The sequence below is a fragment of the Arachis ipaensis genome, chromosome B10 (genome assembly GCF_059453495.1).
Source record: "Arachis ipaensis isolate K30076 ecotype BB chromosome B10, ASM5945349v1, whole genome shotgun sequence".
Taxonomy (NCBI): domain Eukaryota; kingdom Viridiplantae; phylum Streptophyta; class Magnoliopsida; order Fabales; family Fabaceae; genus Arachis; species Arachis ipaensis.
Window position 1 is genome coordinate 122,559,496 of NC_142435.1, and position 16,187 is coordinate 122,575,682.

The 16,187-nt window shown below is 37.9% G+C and overlaps 2 non-coding genes across 2 annotated transcripts; one reads left to right on the top strand and one right to left on the bottom strand.

Moving 5' to 3' along the window:
* The first annotated feature begins 1,080 nt into the window (after positions 1-1,080).
* On the top strand, positions 1,081-1,188 carry LOC148581546 (small nucleolar RNA R71). Its single transcript, XR_015897114.1, has one exon. It is a non-coding gene; the product is annotated as a small nucleolar RNA R71 (small nucleolar RNA).
* A 12,176-nt stretch (positions 1,189-13,364) lies between these two features.
* On the bottom strand, positions 13,365-13,472 carry LOC148581547 (small nucleolar RNA R71). Its single transcript, XR_015899602.1, has one exon. It is a non-coding gene; the product is annotated as a small nucleolar RNA R71 (small nucleolar RNA).
* Between the last annotated feature and the right edge of the window lie 2,715 nt (positions 13,473-16,187).

Consider the following 16,187-nt stretch of genomic DNA (forward strand, 5'->3'; position numbering starts at 1 on the left):
CCAATTATTTGGTGAGCAAGGGGGGTTCATCCTCCCAAGTGTCATTACTAAATAACTTGGCATTTAGTTTTATAATTGCTCCAAGGTACTTAGCAACTTGCTCTTCAGTAATATCTTCATCCTCTTCAGAGGAAGAATACTCATCAGAGCTCATGAATGGTAGAAGTAAATTCAATGGATTCTGTATGGTCTCAGTGTGAGCCTCAGATTCCCATGGTTCCTCATGAGGGAACTCCTTGGAGGCCAGTGGACGTCTAGGAGATCTTCCTTAGTAGAGATCAATGCCTCTTCCTCCTCTCCAGATTCAGCCGTGTGGGTCATGGTGATGGCCTTGCACTCTCCTTTTGGATTCTCTTCTATATTGCTTGGAAGAGTACTAGGAGGGAGTTCAATAACTTTCTTACTCATCTGACCCACTTGTGCCTCCAAATTTCTAATGAAGGACCTTGTTTCAGTCATGAAACTTTGATTGGTTTTAATTAGATCAGAGACTATAGTTGCTAATTCAGAGTGGCTCTGCTTAGAATTCTCTGTCTGTTGCTGAGAAGATGATCGAAAAGGTTTGCTATTACTAAACCTGTTTCTTCCACCATTATTGTTATTGAAGCCTTGTTGAGGCCTCTGTTGGTCCTTCCATGAGAGATTTGGATGATTTTTCCATGAAGGATTATAGGTGTTTCCATAGGGTTCTCCCATGTAATTCACCTCTTCCATTGCTGGGTTCTCAGGATCATAAGCTTCTTCTTCAGATGAAGCTTCCTTAGTACTACCTGGTGCAGCTTGCATTCCAGATAGACTTTGAGAAATCATATTGACTTGCTGAGTCAATATTTTATTCTGAGCCAGTATGGCATTCAGGGTATCAATCTCAAGAACTCCTTTCTTCTGATTTGTCCCATTATTCACAGGGTTCCTTTCAGAAGTGTACATGAATTGGTTATTTGCAACCATCTCAATGAGTTCTTGAGCTTCTGCAGGCGTCTTCTTCAGATGAAGAGATCCTCCAGCAGAGCTGTCCAATGACATCTTGGACAGTTCAGACAGACCATCATAGAAGATACCTATGATGCTCCATTCTGAAAGCATCTCAGAAGGGCACCTTCTGATTAATTGCTTGTATCTTTCCCAAGCTTCATAGAGGGATTCACCTTCCTTCTGTCTAAAGGTTTGGACTTCCACTCTAAGCTTACTCAATTTTTGAGGTGGAAAGAACTTTGCCAAGAAGGCATTGACTAGCTTTTCCCAAGAGTTCAGGCTTTCTTTAGGTTGTGAATCCAACCATGTTCTAGCTTTGTCTCTTATAGCAAAAGGAAAGAGCATAAGCTTGTAGACCTCGGGATCAACCCCATTGGTCTTGACAGTGTCACAGATTTGCAGGAATTCAGCTAAGAACTGATGAGGATCTTCCATTGGAGGTCCATGAAACTTGCAATTCTGTTGCATCAGAGAAACTAATTGAGGCTTAAGCTTAAAGTTGTTTGCTCCAATGGCAGGGATTAAGATGCTTCTCCCATAGAAGTCGGGAGTAGGTGCAGTAAAGTCACCAAGCACCTTCCTTGCATTGTTGACATTGTTGTTGTTTTCAGCTGCCATGTCTTTTTCTTGTTTGAAAAGTTCTGTTAGATCCTCTATAGAGAGTTGTACTTTAGCTTCTCTTAGCTTTCTCTTCAAGGTCCTTTCAGGTTCAGGATCAGCTTCAACAAGAATGCCTTTGTCCTTGCTTCTGCTCATATGAAAAGAGGAGGAGAAAGTATGGAATCCTCTATGTCACAGTATAGAGATTCCTTGAAGTGTCAGAGAAAAAGAAGAATAGAAGGAGAAGGTAGAAAGAGAAGAATTCGAACTTATCAAGAGGGATAGAGTTTGAATTGTTGATAGTGGAGGAGTGTTAGTCCTTTAAATAGAAGGATGTGAGAAGAGGGGAAGAATTTTCGAAATTAAAGTAAAATATTTTGAAATAATTAAAAGAAATTTTGAAAATTTAATTGAGATTTTTGAAAATTAAGATTGGGAAAGAAATTAAGTGATTTTGAAAAAGATTTTGAAATTAGAAATTAAAAGGATATGATTGAAAATTAATTTTGAAAAAGATGTGATTGAAAAGATATGATTGAAAATCAAATTAAAAAAGAAATTTTTAAAATTAAAGTTGATTACTTGACTAACAAGAAATTAGAAGATATGATTTCAGAATTTAAAATTTGATCCTTTCTTAATAGGCAAGTAACAACATGAAAATTTTGAATTAAATCACTAATTGTAGCAAGGATTTTTGAAAATAGTAATAAATAAAAAAATTGAAAAGAAATTGATTTTGAAAAGATATGATTGAAAGATATGATTTGAAAAAGATTTGATTTTGAAAAATTATGAAGATTTGAAAAAAATTTGAATTAAAAACAAAATCTTCCCTCTAGTGTCATCCTGGCGTTAAACGCCCAGAATGGTATCCATTCTGGCATTTAACGCCCAAAATGCTACCTTTTTGGGCGTTAAACGCCCAGCCAGGTACGCTGGCTGGCGTTTAAACACCAGTTTTCCTTCTTCACTGAGTGTTTTGAACGCCCAGCTTTTTCTGTTTAATTCCTCTGCTGAATGTTTTGAATCTTCAATTCTCTGTAATATTGACTTGAAAAGACACAATTTTGAACATATTTTTGAATTTTTAATGATGAGAAACAATAAAGAATGCAACTAAGATCAAATAAACAATGCATGCAAGACACCAAACTTAGAAGTTTGTATACTAAGGACTATAACAATTTGAAAATGCATGTAAGAAACAACAAAACACACAAAACAAGAGAATTTAAAGATCAGAGCTAGGAAATCATCAAGAACAACTTGAAGATCAATGAAGAACATAATGCATATATTTGAAAAATGCAAGAAGAATAGAAACATGCAATTGACACCAAACTTAAAAATTGACACTAAGATACATAAAATATTTTTGATTTTTATGATTTTATAAAACTTTTTTGTGATTTTTTCGAAAATTGAGTGGAAAAGAAAATAAAGAGATTCAAAACTTTTAATAAGAATTCAAGGAATCATGCAATGTTAGTCTAAAGCTTCAGTCTAAAAAGATTAGACATGGTTAACCAAGCTTCAGCAGGATATTACATTCAGCAGCTAAATTGATGAGAATCAATCAGCTTTTGTGATGATAAGAACATCACCTTGAAACTCTAGAATTCATTCTTAAAAATTCTGAAATATAAAAAGAAAAGTACCTAATCTAAGCAACAAGATGAACCGTCAGTTGTCCAAACTCGAACAATCCCCGGCAACGGCGCCAAAAACTTGGTGCACGAAATTGTGATCATCAACAATGGCGCCAAAGACTTAGAGCTCTCAAACGTGAATCACACTTTGTCACAATTTCGCACAACTAACCAGCAAGTGCACTGGGTCGTCCAAGTAATACCTTACGTGAGTAAGGGTCGATCCCACGGAGACTGTCGGCTTGAAGCAAGCTATGGTCATCTTGTAAATCTCAGTCAGGCAGATTCAAATGGTTATGGAGGATTGATAATTAAAAGATGAATAAAACATAAAATAAAGATAGAGATACTTATGTAATTCATTGGTGAGAATTTCAGATAAGCGTATGAAGATGCTTTGTTCCTCCTAAACTTCTGCTTTCCTATTGCCTTCATCCAATCATCCATACTCCCTTCCATGGCAAGCTTTATGTTGGGCATCACCATTGTCAATGGCTACTTCCCGTCCTCTCAGTAAAAATGTTCCAAATGCACTGTCACCGCACGGCTAATCATCTGTCGGTTCTCGATCATGTTGGAATAGGATCCATTGATCCTTTTGCGTCTGTCACACGCCCAACAATCGCGAGTTTGAAGCTCGTCACAGTCATCCCTTCCCAGATCCTACTCGGAATACCACAGACAAGGTTTAGACTTTCCGGATCTCAAGAATGACCGCCAGTAATTCTAGCCTATACCACGAAGGTTCCAATCTTAGATTAGAAACCCAAGAGATACGCATTCAAGCCATTACTAGTAGAACAAGGGTGGTTGTCAGGCACAAGTTCATAGGTGAGAATGATGATGAGTGCCACGGATCATCACATTCATCAAGTTGAAGAACGAATGAATATCTTAGAGAAGAAGTAGGCGTGAATTGAATAGAAAAACAGTAGTACTTTGCATTAATTTATGAAGAACAACAGAGCTCCACACCTTAATCTATAGTGTGTAGAAACTCCATCGTTGAAAATACATAAGAACAAGGTTTAGGCATGGCCGTGAGGCCAGCCTCCCAAAACGTGATCAAGTTTATGAAAGTATGAAAATACAATAGCAAAATGTCCTATTTATAGAAAACTAGTAGCCTAGGGTTACAGAAATAAGTAATTAATGCAGAAATATTCTTCTGGGCCCACTTGGTGTGTGCTTGGGCTGATCATTGAAGCTTCCACGTGTAGAGACTTTTCTTGGAGTTAAACGCCAGCTTTTGTGCCAGTTTGGGCGTTTAACTCCACCTTTTATGCCAGTTCTGGCGTTTTGACGCCAGAATTGCTATGCTGACTTGGAACGCCGATTTGGGCCATCAAATCTCGGGCAAAGTATAGACTATTATATATTGCTGGAAAGCCCAGAATGTCTACTTTTCAACGCAATTGAGAGAGCGCCAATTGGGCTTCTTCAGCTCCAGAAAATTCACTTCGAGTGCAGGGAGGTCAGAATCCAACAGCATCTGCAGTCCTTTTCAGCCTCTGAATCAGATTTTTGCTCAGGTCCCTCAATTTCAGCCAGAAAATACCTGAAATCATAGAAAAATACACAAACTCATAGTAAAGTCCAGAAATGTGATTTTTATTTAAAAACTAATAAAAACATAATAAAAACTAACTAAAATATACTAAAAACATACTAAAAACAATGCCAAAAAGCGTATAAATTATCCGCTCCTCAGTACACTAATTAATAATTTAGCACATAATTGTAACTCTCCGGCAATGATGCCAAAAATTGATTCGTGGCAGAAATTAGACCAATTAAGAAGTCAATATAAAAACAGTGTTGCGAGTATAGTTCTTAACCAGCTAAAATCTGCCTCATCAATTTAGAAAGGTTGTCACAAAAGTTTAGAATAAAAATATTGGGAGTATGAATCCCAGGTCGTCTCCCAACGAGTTGTTAGAAAGGGTGCTAAGTTATTAATCAGGAGTTTTCCGAGGATTTTGAGAGTTGAATGATCAAAAATAAATAATTGTAATTTTAAAGAGAAATATATATTTTAATTAAAAAGCCTTGACTGGGGGGAATGATTAATTGGAAGCTCTATCCTTGTTGGAATTTTCTCAAGTGTAGTATAAAGAGGTTGTTATTTTCACTTAGTTAACCCTTACTAAATAAAGGAAGGTCAAGTGATTGAGCTAACTCTTATTCACAAATCCTAGTCCTCTCCCTTGGGAAGGTCTAGCGTTAGTAAATACAGAATTAGCCAACAACTTCCAATTTAACTAATCACTTGAGCATTCCAACTCAAGTGTCTCCTTTTAATCAACCCCATGTCAAGTTGGGAATCTACTCCATTGACATGAAAATTACTTGCATAGAATTAAAAAGGGAATAAAAGAAAGACATGATAGACAATAACTGCAATTTAATTAAAACTAAAAGTAATCCTTTTCATTAACAATCCATGAAAATAATCCAATTGTAACTTTAAACAAGAATTAAGAATATAGAATAAATAAAAGAGTAAGAAAACAAACTAGAATAGTATCTTCAACGGAGGTGATGACTCTTCAATTTCCAAAAGCAAAAGCAAAAGCAATAAACTATGAATATAAAGAAAACCTAGAGGAAGAGTAATTTTCTCTCTAGATTCAGATCTAAAATCCTAAAACTATGCTAATGAGAATGTGTGTTGAGTCTCTGCATGTTCCCTGGCTCTAATCTGTGTTTTTGGGCCGGAAACTGGGTCAAAACTCGGCCCAAAATCGCCCCCAGTGTTTTCTGTTATTTCTGCAGATCGCGAATGTCACGCATACGTGTCAGTCACGCGTGCGTGTCATTTGGCGAATTTCCTTGTCATGCGTACGCGTCAGGAATGCGCACGCGTCATCTTGCAGAACTCCAATCCACGTGTACGTGTTAGGCTCGCGCACGCGTCACTGCAAATTTCTCCATTCCGCGTGCTCGCGTGAGGCATGCATGTGCGTCGGTGCTCACTGGTTATCTCCTTGGTTTCTTGTGTTCCTTCCATTTTTGCAAGCTTCCTCTCCATTCTCTAAGCCATTCCTGCCCTATAAAACCTGAAACACTTAAAACACGGATCTCGACATCGAATGGTATAAAGGAGAATTAAAATATACAAATCAAAGATCTCTAGGAAGCAAGTTTTCAACCATAGAATAACACTAGGAAGAAATTGTAAAATCATGCAAATCATATGAATAAGTGGGTAGAAGCTTGATAAAACCATTCAACTAAACACAAGATAAACCATAAAATAGTGGTTTATCAGCAATCTATCATGTAATTAAATAACTAACTAACAAAGAAGATTAAGAATTGGTGTTGGAAAAGGAGGTAGTTACCCACGGAAGTCGGTCTCGACTTCCCCACACTTAAAGATTTCACCGTCCTCAGTGCATACAAAGATGAGCAAAGTGGACTAGGGTGAGTTGCTACAACTGATGAGCTTCTTCAAAAGATTGTGCGGAGGGACTTGTTGTTCACCCCATTTAGAAGCTTTTCCTTTCCCTCTTGGTGGCCAGCCTGAAAGCGGAGAAAAGACGGAAGATTAAGCCCAAAAACAAAGATACCAAAACAAATCAAATATAGGCGGGGGCTAATGCCAAATAAGAGTGGGGTTCTCAACTACATGGTAGCTACAACATGTAAGGGAGAAAATAATGTAAGCGAATAACATATCAACAGTGCAAGAATTGCAACCATGAGGAAGAGAGAGTGGGTCATGAAAGACAATATAAGTTCATAACAATGCACAAAGAATACAAGTGTCACAAAAGATAAGCATTGACCTATAAATATCATCACCTAATAATACAAAACAAGTCACGAAGCACCAAAACAATGCAAGAAATATTCAACAGTTAAGTAAGAGAATTCAACACCAATGGAAAGATAGCGAACTTAGAAAAGAAAATAAGAACAAGCAATAAATTTAAAATGCAAAAAATGAACGTTTGGAAATGCAATAAACAAAAGAGAATGAAAGAGAATAAAGATGAGAAGTAAAAGGAATGAAAAAGAAGAAAGGTAGAAAGAAAGAAGAAGGAGAGAAGAAAGAAGAAAGAAATGGGAGAAGAGATGCGATGCGTAAGCATCGCCCACGCGCACGCGTGGAAAGTAGAAGGAGGAGGCGATGCGTACGCGTGAAAAGCAGAAAAGGGAAGGTGGCGTGTACGCGTCAGTCACGCGTACGCGTGGAGACTTTTCGTGCTCCTCGCACAACACTCACATGGTTCCATCACAAGTCTCTGGTTTTTGTACCAGCATTGTGGCATTGAGATACGACGCGTGCGCGTCATCCACGCACATGCGTGGGTGGCCAAAAAATGCAAATGACACGTACGTGTGGGTTGGGTTGTGCGCCTAGCACCCCACCCGCATAGTTCCAGCGCAAGTCTTTGGTTTTTGTACCAGGCATTGCAGCATCAAAATTTGGACGTCGACGCGCACGCGTCGGTCACGCATACGCATGATAGCTATTTTTTTTATATCAGAACAAAGGTAAATATGCATAATTGAAGAGTATCACACACATCTAATGAAACATAGCCAAGCAAGGAAATAAAAAGACGATAGAAAAGAAAGATCATACCATGGTGGGTTGTCTTCCACCTAGCACTTTTAGTTATTGTCCTTGAGTTGGACATTTTTGTGGGGTCTTTACTAGGGTGGCTTATGCTTGAACTCTTCCTTGAATCCCCACCAATATTTGCATATCCAATATCCACCGGGATCCCAAACTAGGCACATAAAGCCTTCAAGCGAATTGAAACAAGTTATAAGGCCCCAAGATTGATGATGGTTGAGGTGTATTGCGGGGTCCCAAACCTTGTTTGCATCACCTTTTCTTTAAGTTGATCATCACAACTCCAATTGGGTGGTTCACAATCCAAATTCTCCTTCAAGCACCCAAACAACTTTTTAGACCCACGCAATCTAGCTCTACACCAATCTTTGCACTTCAACTTTGAGCATGCAACCATATTAAACCTTGCATGACAACTCCAACCACTAACCATCTCTCTGTTGCTCTTAAAGCCACAAAGAGCTCTAAGTTGACCATCCGTCCCAAGAAAACCATATTCAAGTGGGAAAGTAAAGTTTAAGGATAAGAATTTTACCCACTTGAATGTTGTGTTGGATGGTAATGGCTTGGGGAGAGGTGTTTCTAATGATCTTGCAAGCTCCACTCCCTTGTGCTCTTCCTTGATTACTTCCACCTCTTAGCAAGCTTCTTCAACTTCAACCTCTTCCTTATCAAGTTCTTCTAGTTCTTTCCCATCACTAAAGTCATAAGTTGGAGGTTGAGAAAAGTCTACCTCAACGTTGCTTTCAATTCCATCGGGAGAAGGTTCTTCAAACACAAGGAGTTCACTTACAGATGCAAATTCATCACTAGGAGGACTTGATTCATGATCATCATCACCAAGGGAACTTGCTTCTTGCTCTATTCCTTCAAATTCTTCATAGGGAACATGCCTTGGAGGTTGTGCACTATCCTCCTCAACATCAATTTCAAGCTTCTTAGAGGAATACTCTACAACTCTAGATTCCCATGAAGGTTCAGCATCTCCTAAGTTTTCAACCACTTTTTCCTCTTCAACAAATACGGCTTCCTCCAATTGCTCCAATACAAAGTCACATTCTTCATTTTCCACCGGAGTTTCTAACCTCTCCTTCATGCTATGCTCTTTAATTGATTCTTCACATGTGGCCATGGGAGTACTTTGAGTGTCCAAGCATTATGAGGCTAGAGTGTTTACTACCTCGGTCAAGGCAGCCGCGAATTCTAGTATCGTCCTTTGCATCTCTCTTTGCCCTTGAAGCAGTGAAGTGAGAGAATCATCTATTGGGGCTTAGGGTGGATATGAGGGTTCATTATATGGGAGAAATGGCTCACAATAGGAAGGTGGTTTATCTTGATAATGATATATAGATAATGTATATTGAGGTGGTGGTTCTTGGAAGTAATTGGGTTGGAATTGTTGTGGTTCTATGTATGGTTCATATGGTTCATATGGTGGTTGGTATGGTGGATAATGGTTAGGATCATATGAAGGTGTTTAGTGGTATGGGGCTTGTAAGTAAGGTTGAGGACTATGTTGTGGAGGAGGTTCATAGGCGTATGGTGGTGGTTATTGATGTCTGATGAGCGGATAATTTATACGCTTTTTGGCATTGTTTTTACACAGTTTTCAGTATAATTTAATTAGTTTTTAGTATATTTTTATTAGTTTTTAATTAAAATTCACATTTCTGGACTTTACTATGAGTTTGTGTGTTTTTCTGTGATTTCAGGTATTTTCTGGCTGAAATTGAGGGACCTGAGCAAAAATCAGATTCAGAGGTTGAAGAAGGACTGCAGATACTGTTGGATTCTGACCTCCCTGAACTCAAAGTGGATTTTCTGGAGCTACAGAACTCCAAATGGCGCGCTCTCAATTGTGTTGGAAAGTAGACATCCAGGGCTTTCCAGCAATATATAATAGTCCATACTTTGCTCGAGTTTAGATGACACAAATTGGCATTCAACGCCAGTTCCATTCTACATTCTGGAGTTAAACGCCAGAAACAGGTTACAAAGTGGAGTTAAACGCCATAAACAGGTTACAAACTGGCGTTCAACTCCAAGAGAAGCCTCTACACGTGTAAAGCTCAATGCTCAGCCCAAGCACACACCAAGTGGGTCCCAAAAGTGGATTTCTGCATCATTTACTCATTTTTGTAAACCCTAGTAACTAGTTTAGTATAAATAGGACTTTTTACTATTGTATTTACATCTTTGGAACATCTTTTGATCCTTTGATCACGTTTAGGGGGCTGGCCATTCAGCCATGCCTGGACCTTATCACTTATGTATTTTCAACGGTAGAGTTTCTACACTCCATAGATTAAGGTGTGGAGCTCTGCTGTTCCTCATGAATTAATACAAAGTACTACTGTTTTTCTATTTAATTCAAGCTTATTCCTTCTCTAAGATATCCATTCGCACCCAAGAACATGATGAATGTGATGATTATGTGACGCTCATCATCATTCTCACCCATGAACGCGTGCCTGACAAACACTTCCGTTCTACATGCAAACAAGCTAGAATGAGTATCTCTTAGATATCTAATACAGAGGACCGAGTCCGAGATATTAGAATCTTCGTGGTATAAGTTAGAACCCATGGACGGCCATTCTTGAGATCCGAAAAGTCTAAACCTTGTCTGTGGTATTCCGAGTAGGATCTGGGAAGGGATGGCTGTGATGAGCTTCAAACTCGCGAGTGCTGGGCATAGTGATAGATGCAAAAAGATAGTAAATCCTATTCCAGTATGATCGAGAACCGACAGATGATTAGCCATGCAGTGACAGCGCATTGGACCATTTTCACAGAGAGGATGGGATGTAGCCATTGACAACGGTGATGCCCTACATAAAGCTTGCCATGGAAAGGAGTAGGAATGATTGGATGAAGACAGCAGGAAAGCAGAGGTTCAGAAGGAATGAAAGCATCTCTATACGCTTATCTGAAATTCTCACCAAAGAATTACATAAGTACCTCTATCTTTATTTTACGTTTTATTTATCTTTTTATTATCAATTCACCATAACCATTTGAATCCGCCTGACTGAGATTTACAAGGTGACCATAGCTTGCTTCAGGCCGACAATCTCCGTGGGATCAACCCTTACTCACGTAAGGTTTCTTACTTGGACGACCTAGTGCACTTGCTGGTTAGTTGTGCGAAGTTGTAATAAATAGTTGAGATTACAATTGTGCGTACCAAGTTGTTGGCGCCATTGATGATCACAATTTCGTGCACCAAGTTTTTGGCGCCGTTGCCGGGGATTGTTCGAGTTTGGACAACTGACGATTCATCTTGTTGCTCAGATTAGGTAATTTTATTTTAATTTTAAGCTTTTTATTTCTTATTTTCGAAAAATACAAAAAAAATAAATATTTTCAAAATTATTTTTATTCAGAATTTTTAAGAATGAATTCTAGTGTTTCAGATGATGCTTCTATCATCACAGGAGCTAGTTGATTCCCATCAATTTGGCTGTTGTATGTAATGTCCTGCTGAATCTTGTTCTGCCCTGTCTAATCTCTTTAGACTGAAGCTTTAGACTAACATTGCATGATTCCTGGAATTCTTATTAAAAATTTTGAAATCCTTATTCTCTTTTTCAAAATAATTTTTGAAAAATACCAAAAACATTAATAAATTCATAAAAACCAAAAATTTTGTGTTTCTTGTTTGAGTCTAGTGTCAGTTTTTTAAGTTTGGTGTCAATTGCATGTTTTTAAAATTTGTGCATTTTTTTCGAAAAATTCATGCATTGAATTCTTCATGATCTTCAAGTTGTTCTTGACAAGTCTTCTTGTTTGATCTTCATATTTTCTTGTCTTGTGTCTTTTCTTGTTTTTCATATGCATTCTTGAATTCTTAGAGTCTAAATATCAAAAATTTCTAAGTTTGGTGTCTTGCATGTTTTCTTTTCTTAAAAATTCTTCAAAAATAAAGTCTTGATGTTCATCTTGATCTTCAAAGTGTTCTTGGTGTTCATCTTGACATTCAAAGTGTTCTTGCATGCATTAGGTGTTTTGATCCATAATTTTTATGATTTGTTTCAATTTTGTGTTTTTCTCTTTCATCATTAAAAATTCAAAAATCAAAAAAATATCTTTCCCTTATTTCACTCATAAATTTCAAAAATTTGAGTTAACTTTTTCAAAACTTTTTAAAATTTAGTTGTTTCTTATGAGTCAAGTCAAATTTTCAATTTAAAAACCTTATCTTTTTCAAATCTTTTTTAAAAAAAAAAATCAAATCTTTTTCATTTTTCTTTCATAATTTTCGAAAATTTCAAATTGATTTTCAAAATCTTTTTCTTATTTTTATTTCATATTTTCGAAATTAATGCTAACAATTAATGTGATTGATTCAAAATTTTTAAGTTTGTTACTTGCCTAGTAAGAAAGGTTCAATCTTTAAACTCTAGAATCATATCATTTTAGTTTCTTGTTAGTCAAGTAATCAACTTTAATTTCAAAATCAAATCTTTTTAAATTTCTTTTTCAAATCTTTTTCAAATTAAGTTTCAATCATATCTTTTTCAAAATCAATTTCAAAATCTTTTCTAAACTTCTTATCTTTTCAAAATCAATTTTCAAATCTTTTTCAAATTAATCCTATCTTTTTGTTTCAATCATATCTTTTTCAAAACTACCTAACTAATTCTCTCTCTAATTTTCGAAAATCACCTTTCTCTTTTTCAAAATTCCTTTTTAAATTCACTAATTGTTTTAAACTTTAATTTCATTTCATTTAATTTTTCTTTTTTTATTTTCGAATTTTAACTTTAATTTTAAATTAAAAACAAAAATATTTTTCTTTTTTTTAATTATTTTCGAAAAATTCTTCTCTCTCACCTCCTTCTAATTATTAATTTATCTACTAACACTCCTCTTCATCTAAGAATTCGAACCTACTCCTCACCCTTGTGTTTGGATTCTCCATCTTCTATTCATATCTTCTTCTACTCACATAAAGGAATCTCTATACTGTGACATAGAGGATTCCATATTTTCTTTTCTGTTTTCTTCTTTTTCATATGAGCAGGAACAAGGATAAGAACATTTTTGTTGAAGCTGATCCTGAACCTAAAAGGACTCTGAAGAGGAAGCTAAGGGAAGCTAAAGCACAACTCTCTGGAGAAAATCTGACAGAAAATTTTGAAAAAGAAGGAGACATGGCCGAAAATAATAACAATGCAAGGAAGATGCTTGGTGACTTTACTGCACCTAATTCCAATTTACATGGAAGAAGCATCTCAATCCCTGCCATTGGAGCAAACAATTTTGAGCTGAAACCTCAACTAGTTTCTCTGATGCAACAGAATTGCAAGTTTTATAGACTTCCATCCGAAGATCCCTTTTAGTTCTTAACTGAATTCTTGCAGATCTGTGATACTGTTAAGACCAATGGGGTTGATCCCGAGGTCTACAGGCTTATGCTTTTCCCATTTGCTGTAAGAGACAGAGCTAGAATATGGTTGGACTCTCAACCTAAAGACAGCCTGAACTCTTGGGATAAGCTGGTCACGGCTTTCTTAGCCAAGTTCTTTCCTCCTAAAAAGCTTAGCAAGCTTAGAGTGGATGTTCAAACCTTCAGACAAAAGGAAGATGAATCCCTCTATGAAGCTTGGGAGAGATACAAGGAACTAACCAAAAAGTGTCCTTCTGACATGCTTTCAAAATGGACCATCCTGGATATATTCTATGATGGTCTGTCTGAATTATCTAAAATGTCGTTGGACCATTTTGCAGGTGGATCTATTCACCTAAAGAAAATGCTTGCAGAAGCTCAAGAACTCATTGACATGGTTGCAAATAACCAGTTCATCTACACTTCTGAAAGAAATCCTGTGAGTAATGGGACGCCTCAAAAGAAGGGAGTTCTTGAAGTTGATACTCTGAATGCCATATTGGCTCAGAATAAAATATTGACTCAGAAAGTCAATATGATCTCTTAGAGTCTGAATGGATTGAAGGAATCATCCAACAGTACTAAAGAGGCATCTTCTGAAGAAGAAGCTTATGATCCTGAGAACCCTGCAATGGCAGAGGTGAATTACATGGGTGAACCCTATGGAAACACCTATAATCCTTCATGGAGAAATCATCCAAATTTCTCATGGAAGGATCAACAAAAGCCTCAACAAGGCTTTAATAATGGTGGAAGAAACAGGTTTAGCAATAGCAAACCTTTTCCATCATCCACTCAGCAACAGACAGAGAATTCTGAGCAGAATCCATCTAGCTTAGCAAATATAGTCTCTGATCTATCTAAGGCCACTGTGAGTTTCATGAATGAAACAAGGTCCTCCATTAGAAATTTGGAGGCACAAGTGGGCCAGCTGAGTAAAAGAGTCACTGAAACTCCCCCTAGTACTCTCCCAAGCAATACAGAAGAAAATCCAAAGAGAGAGTGCAAGGCCATTGATTTAACCATCATGGCCAAACCTACAAGGGAGGAGAAGGACGTGAATCCTAGTGAGGAAGACCTCCTGGGACGTCCAGTGACCAATAAGGAATTTCCCTTTGAGGAACCAAAGGAATCTGAGGCTCATCTAGAGACCATAAAGATTCCATTGAACCTCCTTCTGCCCTTCATGAGCTCTGATGAGTATTCTTCCTCTGAAGAGGATGAAGACATTACTGAAGAGCAAGTTGCTAAATACCTTGGTGCAATCATGAAGCTGAATGCCAAATTATTTGGTAATAAGACTTGGGAAGATGAACCTCCCTTGCTCACCAATGAACTGAATGCATTGGATAGGCAGAAATTACCTCAAAAGAAACAGGATCCTGGTAAATTCCTAATTCCCTGCAAAATAGGCACCATGACCCTTGAGAAGGCTCTGTGTGACCTAGGGTCAGGAATAAACTTAATGCCACTCTCTGTAATGGAGAAACTAGGGATCTTTGAGGTGCAAGCTGCTAGAATCTCATTAGAGATGGCAGACAACTCAAGAAAACAGGCTTATGGACAAGTAGAGGACGTGTTAATGAAGGTTGAAGGCCTTTACATCCCTGCTAATTTCATAATCCTAGACACTGGGAAGGATGAGGATGAATCCATCATCCTTGGAAGACCCTTGATAGCCACAGCAAGAGCTGTGATTGATGTGGACAGAGGAGAATTGGTCCTTCAACTGAATGAGGAAAACTTTGTGTTTAAGACTCAAGGATCTCCTTCTGTAACCATGGAGAGGAAGCATGAAAAGCTTCTCTCACTGCAGAGTCAACCAAAGCCCCCACAGTCAAACTCTAAGTTTGGTGTTGGAAGGCCACAACCAAACTCTAAGTTTGGTGTTGAACCCCCACATTCAAACTCTAAGTTTGGTGTTGGGAGGTTCCAACCTTGCTCTGATTATTTGTGAGGCTCCATGAGAGCTCACTGTCAAGCTATTGACATTAAAGAAGCGCTTGTTCGGAGGCAACCCAATGTTATTTAATCATATCTATTTTATTTTCTTTTTGTTATTTCGTGTTTTATTAGGTTGATGATCATGTGAAGTCACAAAAACTACTAAAAAAAAAAATAGAGTGAAAAACAGCATCGAAAATAGCACACCCTGGAGGAGAGCAGTCTGGCGTTTAAACGCCAGAAACAAGCACCAAGCTAGCGTTTAACGCCAGAAAAAAGCATCTGCCTGGCGTTAAACGCCAGAAACAAGCTACATTTGGGCATTTAACGCCAGAAACAGGTAGCAGTCTGGCGTTAAACACCAGGATTGCACAGCAAGGGCGTTTTACACACCTAATTGGAGCAGGGATGTTAAGTCCTTGGCCCCAATGGATCTGTGGACCCCACAGGATTCCTACCACTTCTTCTCTCATCTTCACACCTTTTCATAACATTCTTCCTCAATTAACCTCCACCAATCACCTCCATTACTCCTCCAAAACCATCATACAACCCACCTACACCCACCCACTTAAATTCAAACCATCACTCTTTCTTTTTCACACATCATTACCACCAACACCCCCCTGGCCAAACTATTCACACACCTCCATCTTCTCCATCTCTTCTTCTTCTCATCCTTTCTTTCTTCTTTTGCTCGAGGACGAGCAAACATTTTAAGTTTGGTGTGGAAAAAGCATTGCTTTTTTTGTTTTTCCATAACCACTAATGCCTCAAGGGATGCACTTCCCTCCACAAAACTATTGGGAGAAAATCAACACTTCCCTAAGAGAATTAAGTTCCAACATGGGACAACTAAGGATGGAGCACCAAGAGCACTCCATCATCCTCCATGAGATTAGAAAATATCAAAGAGCTATGAGGGAGGAGCAACAAAGACAAGGAAGAGACATAGAGGAGCTCAAGAGCACCATTGGTTCTTCAAGAAGAGGAAGACGCCACCCTTACTAAGGTGGACCCGTTCCTTAATCTCCTT